Raw genomic sequence first — 9663 nt, 5'->3', positions numbered from 1 at the left:
TGAGAAACACGTGGCCGTTGAGATTACGGAAAATTGACAATTCAAGAACTTTAATCGAGTGATCTTGACCGTTCGAAATTCCAATTTATTGGCCCTTATTCTGTGAAATAGATATTTTTTTATATGTACTCGAGCTGTATCACGACTCACGTAATGGATAGCCAATTGAGTTTTATATTTAATTAATTGATTCGTACTTGAAGCTCAGTCTGAAGGAATGATAGAACTTATTGCTGTTTCCCATGAAACCGAGTTAACAATAAAGGGGTCTGGGAGTTAGGGTTGCCTCCTGTATCTTATAGAGCTTCAGCACGATTGGGCATAATCGGATACCCCAGCTATACAAAACACGTTTCAAAGAACAGACTCCGAATTGAAATTAAATGATACTAAGATAAAATTGTTTAAAGTGGCAGCCCTACTATCGTTTTGTTTAATGAGAAAGGGAAAACTGTGGAATTAAAAGTTCTCGCATTTAAAGAAAATTGTTTAGTATGCATCCGTTTTCATATTAATACAGGTACCTATTATTTTAACGTGGGATATTAGACAAAGAGATGTATTTCCTGCTTTGTCTATATTTTATGCGCGTTATTAATTATCATAATTTTTAAATTAAAGAATTTATAATTTATATAATTTTAGTTGTGAGTTTTTATGTGGCACCCCTAGGGGTGAAGGGGTCAAACGCCCCCCAATTAATTAACGAGATAGTCATGTTATTGCCGAGTGTTTGTATAAATCACTCAAAATACGAGCCCGTGCTGTTTTTGTTCCGTTAACGATGTAGGTTACGCTTACAATTTGTGAGGTTTTATGAAAAAAATATTTTCTTACTTTCTTTCAAAAATATTTCATTTACTTTTTTTTGGTATTCATTGAAATATCGTCTATGGATCGCCTTCCAAGTCTTGCTTAATGATGCATTCTTAGTATTTAAGAATTAAGAGATCCCCTTTTTTTAATTAGAGCCTGCTACCCGCGCCTCACCGCCTCTCTCTTACTCCTTATCTCCAGGCAGAGATTCCTAAGGTGGCGGTATAATATAGTGATAGGCGGAAAGTACGTCACAAGGTCACGATGCGGCGGTTCCCATATTATATAAGAGCGATTTGCATGGTGCGGCACGAATGCCACCACCAGTTTCATTGAAATTTAATTTTTTTATTTAAATTATGTACATACGTACACAAAATTATATATTATGCAAATATAAATAATATTATAATATTATAGTTATTACATATTTTGATACATTATTATATTATTATCTGTTATAAATACATACTTTTTTAATTTTTATTTAATTACTTATTTATTTTTATTTCTTTTTTACCAATTAGTACCTACTTATAATAATTATTCTTACAGTGTGCCTGAAGTAGTCTGTCCAACGCTGACAAAAAATGGGTCCACAGAATATCAGGGACTGTGAAACCCACAGTCATGAACCTGAGTGGATTCCATTTCGACGGTTTGAGCATTACACTACCTACCAATTTACCTCTAAATGCGCCTTGTTTATTTAGCATTATTGTCTTTTTTTTTCTTTCTTTTTTATTTTATTTTATTTTGTGAATTTGTTGTTCTTTTGTGCTTTTTGTCTTACCCAGTTACCTTCATAGTATTTGTCTGTATTCTGTATTATTGTTCTAAAAAAATCTTGTATGTTTGTATTGTGTATTAGTTTTCCTTTTATTTTAAATGTAGGTAGTTTGTGTAATGTTTAAATTTCCGTCGAATAAACGTTTATTTATTTATTTAATTAAAAAAGTTTCAGTTAACAAATTACAGTTTAATGCAATTTGGAAAGCCTGCTCGCAGTCCAAAAATCATTCAAAAATACTTTTTTTTTCAGGAAACAGGTAAGTAGCTAGATTTATTTTCCCCCAAAATCCTGTAAAAAATCATAAAATACAGCCGTCGCTTAAGAACCAATCCTATCCAAGCGGTAATGGGGGATCAAAGTTTAAATGAAAACTTTTTGGAACGGCCTACTTTGCCGGCTTTGAAATTTAGCTTAAACGTTGTTTATTTAAAATATTGAAATAATATAAAATAATAATACGTGGGAGAGCCATGCTTCGGCACGAATGGGCCGGCTCGACCGGAGAAATACGACGTTCTCACAGAAAACCGGCGTGAAACAGCGCTTGCGCTGTGTATCGCCGAGTGAGTGAGTTTACCGGTGGCCCAATCCCCACCCTATTCCCTTCCCTACCCTCCCCCCTATTCCCTTCCCTACTCTCCCCTATTCCCTTCCCTTTCCTTCCTTACCCTCCCCTATTACCCTGTTCCCTCTTAAAAGGCCGGCAACGCACTTGCAGCTCTTCTGATGCTGCGAGTGTCCATGGGCGACGGAAGTTGCTTTCCATCAGGTGACCCGTTTGCTCGTTTGCCCCCTTTATTTCATAAAAAAAAATATGTTATTGGGTATTTTGATTTTAGGGGGTAATGGTGGGGGTCAATTTTGCGCGTTTCAATTTTTCACGACAAAAAGTACCTACTATTGTCGTATTAAGTATATAAAAATAATTAATTATCAATCAAGCCTAACTACAAAATTTAACAAGTACCAATTATAATATCTACGTCAACTAAGGTACTCCCGTTCTGTGAACAATATACTTAATATAGGTTAAGTAATGTGACAAACAAAATATTGATTTGCTCTACGGAAATAGAGTTTCGCGAAAACCAATAGATTCTTGGCTTCCTCAATATGTTCTAAACATTGTGCGATGGCTTCTAGCGGCAAATTGACTATTGTGTTGATGTTTGACAACACGGGGAGATTTTATTGTTTGTTTTTATATAATACTAGCTGTTGCCCGCGACATCGTCCGTGTTAACATAGTATAATAACAAAGATGGATAGTCCGCTGACAAATATGAAAAAAGTAAAATATTTTTGGAAGTCGGTTAAAAAGTAGCCTAAGTTACACATTACTACATCAGCTATCTACCAAGAAAAGTCCCGGCAAAATAGCTCCAGCTGTTTCAGAGATTAGCCGGAACAAACAGACAGACAGACAGACAGACATACAGACAAAAATTATTGTAAAAAATGTTATTTTGTGTATGTATCGTATATAGATTGATATGCATGTAGTAAAACACGGTTCTTTCAATATTACAAACAGACACTCCAATTTTATTTATATGTATAGATGTGCTAATTTACAGTTACATACATTAAACAAAACATTAAATGATTACTCAACTCTTATAGAAAGTTGAGTAACAACATGGACGTATAAAAAAGAAGTTTTACAAATTTATGTCAAAATCTTCATTAAAAGGATATAATATTTTAACATATAATTCATACTAATATTATAAATGCGAAAGTGTGTCTGTTTGTCTTTCTGTTCATTCACCTCTTCACGCACAAACCGCTGAACTGATTTTGCTGAAATTTATAGGGAAAGGACCCGTCCCGTGAAAGGCCATAAAATATTTTTCGTTCCAGAAAAATGTACGTTTCTTTACGATAAACAAATTTTAGCAGCGGAGTTGCGGGCGACATCTAGTATCGTATATTTTCGTGATAACTGATACGTAGTGGATACAGTCTGCTTAACATTTACATAGCTACAGTTGGGTAAATAGTAAATACTCCAACACGTTAACATAAGCATCTTTACTTCGCCTCAAACGCTTAGCCCTATTTTATTATATCTACCCTCTACGTCTTTACGATTTTTCTTCTTAATAAAATTATATTCATGGTACATTTCGCAATCGGCGTATTCCGACTCATATACTTTGCGTATTTAATGAGCAGAACGACGATAAATTATAAAACATGTTTATTCTATTTTTACATATTTTATTGAAACATCAAACAACGTTTTAATAGGAGTAGAGACATAAAATGTACTTAGTGAATTCACCGTGCCCAAAATCCTTTATCCCGAACCGTGTGTTTTGCCGGGATAAAGCCAAAATTTGTCGGATTTCGTATGCAGGAGTCACAGATTCACTTTTACATATTTTGAAGACGTAATAGTTTCTGTGGATGGGAGTGGATAGCTAACATTTTTGAAAATTGCCGTTTTCTTGCATTAATTAATGGAGGTTTTGGACCGGGATATTTTTTTATTCACATATTATGTGAATAAAAAAATGGATTTTGTATATAGCTAGTATTATATCCTGTACTTATTCACGTTGATTTGTGCAAGTGCAAGTATTTAGTAATTGGGGCTGTGGAGTGCAGGTGTGTAGTGCAAGTAGTGTCCAGAATCTAGATAATTAGTAGGTAAGTGTACAGTATGTACAATGTCTGGGCGAGTGAATTTAACACAGAAATAACGTATAACTGCACACTAGTACTCTGGTGACGGCTGGTGTAGAAGTGATCATCAGACCGAAGTCGAGCGACCACTCCCAGCACCCCCCACCTACCTAAGTACCTAAGCGGGCATCTTTATTGTAACTGCTTCAATTTTTTTATAATTTGAACAAACCTCGTAGCTTACAAAATTTATAATGTTATAAAATGTTAGTAAACTACATTCTCCACTTACCTACTTCATTTATAAAGCCTTCATTTATAAGCAAGTCGATGATAATGTAGGCTGTTGACCATACTTTGATTAACCTCGTGTGTAAACGAAGGTTTTTTTTTATTTTTTTTTTATTATAAAATTGGGGCCGTCTATGGACTGTTCGTCCATATCCTTTTTTTGTTATTTTATTATTTAGATTTTTTTTTTTTATAAGATTTAATGGCCTGGTAACGAGACCTTTAAGCCAAGTCTTTTTAAAGGGTTTTTAATTTATTTTATATTTATATAGTTCCCACTGTATTTTTAATATATTTGTACAAAGCACCATAACACTTTTGGTTTTTTAGGAAATCACTTAATTGGCGGCGGGAGGTATCACTTTCTTCAATAATTTCAGTTGCCAACACTAGTCTATGAAAGGTGAATCTTGAACAGTTGAAAAAAATGTGATTCATGTCGGCGTTCTCTTCGTTACAAAAAGTGCAATTATTGCTGCTTATTATGTTCAATCTCGCAAGGTGTGCAGGTGCAGTGTTATGACCAAATCTGAGTCTGTTTATTGTTGTGATAAAGTCACGGTTCGCTATCTTCAGCTCATTGTACCATGGATTTGTCGGTAATTTTCCTTGAATTTGTCCATACCACTTGCCTTTAAGTTTTTGGTCTTCTTTCCAAAATTCTTCCCAAACGTTTCTTACAGATATTTTCACATTACAATAAAAATCGGTCATAGGAACATTTACAATACTTTTGACATCTAGGGCATTGACCCCATCATATGCAGTTTTATCTGCTATTTCATTTCCAAAGATACCTTTATGTGCAGGGACCCACATAAAGGCTATTGTTATACCTTTATTTTCCAGTCGCCACACAAAGTCTTTGATAAAATAAATGATATAGTTAGTTTTAAAACTAAAATTGACATTCTGAAGACAATTAATAAGACTTAGAGAGTCTGTTAAGATCAGAAAATATTTACAATTATTTACACCGTTTATCAATTTTAAGGCTTCAAAAACTGCATATGCCTCTGCTGTAAAAATAGAACATTGCATATCTAGAACAAAACTTTGAGCAAAGTCCCTTTGAGAATCATAAATAGCACTTCTCACATAATCATCACCCTTACTACCATCAGTATAGATTGTATAGTACTTGTTATTTTCTTCTAAAAACGCAAGGATGTCTGAATTGTTATTGATAGATTTTGTTATGACCAGAATAGGATGTATTATACTTCTATACGGATGCATGTAACATGACCAATGTGAATACATTTTGATATTTGAATAAAGAGATTGTATTTCTAGGAAAATCCGGCACAAAGTTGGGGACAGCCCAGTCAGAAGATCATGAGGTGAAGCTAATGGACCATCTGTGATGATTGGGTGAGGTATGATTCTATTTATAATTTGGTAGTTATTTGATGAAAGTAGCTTAATACAATATCTTTCAGCAAGATAAAGACGCCTTAATATCAGAGGCATAATACTTGTTTCGACCTCCATGGCCCTTATGGGAGTCGAACACATTGCCCCTGATATAATCCTCAAAGCTCTATTCTGTATTACATCTAACTTTAAAGTATGAGTGCTATTCAGATAGGCTAAAGCACTGTAATCAAAATGGCTTCTTACAATAGACTTGTACAGCACTGAAAGTACTTTGGGATCTGCTCCCCATGAAACACCTGCAAGACATCTTAAAATATTAATACCCTTGATGGCATTTCTTGATATATATTTAATATGATCCTCAAAAGATAATTTTTGATCAATGTTAACACCTAGAAATTTATGTGAGGTTACTCTTCGAATAATCTCACCATTATAAGTTACATCAGCAGATGGTGTGTCTTTTCCAAATATCATTAAATTACTTTTACTAGCATTAATTTTTAAATTTAATATTTGCTGATAATATTTTCTCAATTGGATTAAACAAGCATTAATCTTTTCTATAGCTACTGATAAATTAATATCTGAACAATATAAAACTAAATCATCTGCAAATTGAAGGATATTTACATTTTTAATATTTACATATTTACATATCTCCCATATATACAAATTATATAACAAAGGTGATAATGTTGCACCTTGCATTGTGCCCTTAGATACAGTCCGGGGCCCATGTAAAATATTATTATGCTTAACATACAATACTCTGTCAGTGAGGAAATTATAAATCCATTTACACACATATCCGGGTACTCCAGCATTACTAAGTACCTTAACTAGTATACCAGGGTCCACATTATCAAATGCGCCCTGGACATCTAAAAATACACAAACAGTATGTAATTTATTGCCCTTTGCATTTTTCAGATCGTGGATGAGAGAAATGAAGCTGTCTGAACAACTTCGTCCTCTACGGAACCCATACTGAATTTGAGGAATGATGTTATGAGATTCTGCGTACCAATCCAGGCGGTTCTTTAGCATATTTTCAAATATCTTACCAATACATGATGATAAAGATATTGGCCGATAAGAACTGGCCTCCTCTGGTGGTTTATCTTGTTTAAGTATGGGTATCACACATTGAGTCTTCCATGAGATTGGTATCAGTTTTTTAAGCCAAAGACAATTTAAAATACACAGTAATATTTTTTGGATAGATTCTGGTAGTTCTTTTATTAATATATACGGAAAATCGTCCAAACCAGGGCTAGTATTTTTTCTAGATTTTATACTTGTTAAAAATTCTGACCATGAGAAAGGATCCAATAGAAATCCTGATTGTGGATTTTCATTGTTCATATTAAAATAAGTTTCTAACGAATCAGGATTAACTAAATTAGAATTATCTGATAATTTATCTAACAATGGTTGCACAAAATCATTTTGATATGACTTATTATTGGTTCTAATACCCTTAAATCTTTTAATAAGGTTCCAGATTTTACTTATAGGAGTAGTTCTATTGAAATTATTACAAAAACTGTTCCAACTTTTACGTTTTTCTTCCTTTATGGTGCGTTTTTTAAGAGCATCTATTCTTTTGTACTTAATGTAATTGTCTAATGTTGGATCGTTTCTATAAAGTTTAAGTGCTTCATATGATTTAATAACTGCTTGTTCACACGTACTATTCCACCACGGAGCGGGTGGCCTACTCCTAAAATTTGTTTTAGTAAATCTAGGAACTTCCATTAGTTTAAGTTCATTAAGTCGGATACAAAACTCATCATAAGATTTCATTGGATCCTCTTCATTGACCATCATTTCATGGAAGACTGTACTAGATGATTCCCTATACTTATTCCAGTCCGTTTTATGGTATAAAAATCTGTCATCATATTGATTTATTGTGTACCTTTCAATGCACATGGTAATGTTTGTTATTGTTGGATAATGATAACTACCCATAGCATCATCATGTACAGACCATTCACACAAGGGTGCCAAGTGAGGGCTAACAAAACTTACATCTATTGCTGAAGGGTTGTGTGTAGGATAATTTACTGTTGTAAAGCTGCCATTATTCAAAATACATAAATCTAATTCATCAATTATATCATATAAACTTTGGCCTCGACTTTTGGTGGATAAACATCCAAAAGCAATATGATGTGCATTGAAATCTCCACTAATAAATAAAGGTTTTGGTAAATCTCTTATGATATTGCGCAATCTATTCATTCGTATGTGCCCAGCAGATGGAGGACAGTATACACAGAGAATAGTTAAAGATGACGTATTGTCTGTATATACAGATATGGCTATTGTTTGTATATCCTCATAAAAGTTGGTATTTATAATATTGTACTTTAAATATGGTTTTACTAATATTCCTACACCATTACGAGGATTTTTAGAAATTTTGTTATAAAAATTGTATCCAGAAATACGAACAGACTGGTGTTCTTTTAACCATGTCTCATTTAGTAGACAAATATCAATATCTTTATCATTTAAAAATTTTGTAAGAAGAGGTTTTTTGTTATTTATCCCTTGAACATTAAATTGCGCAATACATAGAGAAGATATTTTTTGAGTTTGTGAATTCATTATATTGACAGACTCTTAAGAAGAACATCTTTAATGAATGATGTTGTAACAGGTACTTCATCACTCTTATTTGCTACTTGGACCAATGTGTGTACCAGGGCCATTAGTACATCATCATTTCCAACGATAAGCGACTTTATGTTTGGTATATTTACATCTCTTGAAATAGGCTTTACAGGTTTATTTACAAATTTGGATGTATTATTTACATTATTTACATTTTTATTTACAGGTATGGTGCGAGTTGGCAGAGGAGGGAAATCAACACTTTCTTTGGAAATAGCAACACTTGCATATGATATTTTATTTTTCTTTTCTAATAATTTCTTTATTTTAACTGGACATTGTTTAGAAATGGCCAAGTGAGGTCCACCACAATTAACACAGCAAATCTCATTTGGCTTACTACATTCTTTATAAAAATGTTCATCAGAACAAATTGAGCAGCGCTGCTTTCCGTTACATATTTTGGCTGAGTGATTGAACTTAAAACATTTATAACATTGTTGCAAAGGGGGAACATAATCAAATACTCTATATGAAAATAACTCATATTGCACATTATCAGGTAAGCTATTTGACAAAAAAGTTATACTAACAGTTTGTGTACCGACTAATTCATTACCAACTTTTCTCATGAATCTTCGCACTGCAATTATTTCATATGTTGAAGTTAAATTTGTGAAAAGATCTTTGTTCGATATATTTGCTGGTACAAATCTAATTATTCCTGTTTTTTCAATTTGAGCTGCCGGGATGTATGCTTTCATATTATATTTTTCTAGAAAGTTAATGTTACTTATGAAGTTATTGGCCGTGTTATGTTGTTTGAAAATCACAACAATTTTGTTTGCGTTAATACGCCGAATTGCTACTACACCTTTTACGTTTGAAAATATACTGTTTAAATAAATTGGGCTTTTATTTCCCAACCTTTCTTGCACATTTTTACTTTCTATATACACCTTGAAGTCTGTATTAATAGAATTTTCAGAATATAGTCTTTTATAATTGGGTTTACGAAATGGTAAATACATGTCCTCACCACCTCCGCCGCCAGCACTAGAAGGCCCCCCAAGATCATCAGGGGGCCGGGGTCTTTTTTTCGAGGTAGGCGGGATCTCCCCGCCCGC

The 9663-nt window shown here is 33.4% G+C and overlaps 1 long non-coding RNA gene across 1 annotated transcript; it reads left to right on the top strand.

The window, feature by feature from the left end:
• Positions 1-4795: 4795 nt before the first annotated feature.
• On the top strand, positions 4796-8966 carry LOC121729753. Its single transcript, XR_006036000.1, has 3 exons — positions 4796-5130; positions 5828-5910; positions 6845-8966. It is a non-coding gene; the product is annotated as an uncharacterized LOC121729753 (long non-coding RNA).
• The last annotated feature ends 697 nt before the right edge of the window (positions 8967-9663 follow it).

The sequence above is a fragment of the Aricia agestis genome, chromosome 8 (assembly GCF_905147365.1).
Source record: "Aricia agestis chromosome 8, ilAriAges1.1, whole genome shotgun sequence".
Taxonomy (NCBI): Eukaryota; Metazoa; Arthropoda; class Insecta; order Lepidoptera; family Lycaenidae; genus Aricia; species Aricia agestis.
The sequence above is the reverse complement of the archived record's forward strand: the minus strand, read 5'-3'. Positions and strand labels throughout refer to the sequence as shown.